The sequence below is a fragment of the Colobus angolensis genome, unplaced genomic scaffold (genome assembly GCF_000951035.1).
Source record: "Colobus angolensis palliatus isolate OR3802 unplaced genomic scaffold, Cang.pa_1.0 Scaffold178, whole genome shotgun sequence".
Classification (NCBI taxonomy): domain Eukaryota; kingdom Metazoa; phylum Chordata; class Mammalia; order Primates; family Cercopithecidae; genus Colobus; species Colobus angolensis.
The window spans coordinates 3,828,392-3,829,702 of record NW_012114910.1 but is presented as its reverse complement, the minus strand read 5'-3'; positions in this window follow the sequence as shown (position 1 = coordinate 3,829,702).

The window sequence follows — 1,311 nt, the reverse complement described above, 5'->3', positions numbered from 1 at the left end:
TGCGCCACCATGCATGGCTAATTTTTGTATTCTTCGTAGAGATGAGTTTCACCGTGTTGGCCAGGCTGGTCTCGAACTTCTGATCTCAAGTGATTCCTGCTCCCAAAGTGCTGGGATTACAGGCGTGAGCCACCGCACCCGGCCCCCACCATGGGTTTTTAGAGCCCTGCATGGTGAACAGATCTCCTGGTTCCTCTCTTCTCCCCCTCTTCCTGCCCCCAAAGGGCCTGGATGAGAAATGCTCACAGGAGACATGTGTAGGGGTCTCATGGAGGGGTCTAGGCTTTGGAGACCCCATGCAATGTTCCCTCATCTCCTGGTAGAGGAGTCAGGACCCCTCTTCCCTCACCAGATGGGCTCGCCGGATTCTGGTGGACTTTCTAAGTCCCTGGCCAGGGTGGATGAGGCCCCTCTCAGTCACTGTCATCAGTCACAGGCTCCCATTGCACCTGCAACCTGGTCCTGGGAGACAGCTCATCCTCTCTGTTGCTACTTTGTGGTCTTCACAGCCTTTCCTCTCTGTCCTCTTCCTTTTCTCACAGATCTGGATTCTAAATCCAACCCCATCAGTAGCCAGCTGTGTGATTTCAGACATTTTCCTTAACCTCTCTGACTTCAGCCGTCTCATCTTAAAGATGGAACTGTTGGTTCCTGTCTCTAAGAGATGGTGTGAGGCTTGCTCAGATAGTGTAGGCGACACACGTGGTTGGGACCTAGACCCTGGTGGGCACCTCTTGGGCCCCACCTGTTCTGGCTGGTTGGCCCCTAGAGCATTTGGATCTGTCCCCACCCTCCTTTATCCCTGCTCTCCTGCGTCTATAAGATTTGACCCATCACCCCCATTGGATGACAAGCAGGTCACAGTCCGGGAGGTGGCCACTTTATTGTGGTGGCACACAGCAGATGCTCAAGGGTTGCTGGCTGAGGCTAGGCTCACACAGCCCGCTCAGCATCTATGTCTCTAGGATAATTCTGTAGAGGCCTCTAACTCCCTGCCCCAACATCAGCCTTTGGAAATTCTTTTACTGAATTTTAAAAACTCATATTGAAGGCTGGGCGCAGCAGCTCACACCTGTAATCCCAGCACTTTGGGAGGCCGAGGCGGGCAGATCACCTGAGGTCAGGAATTCAAGACCAGCCTGGCCAACATGATGAAACCCCATCTCTACTAAAAATACAAAATCAGCTGGGCGTGGTGGCGCATGCCTGCAGTCCCACCTACTTGGGAGGCTGAGGCAGGAGAATCACTTGAACCCAGGAGAGGGAGGTTGCAGTGAGCCGAGATTGTACCACTGCACTCCAGCCTGGACA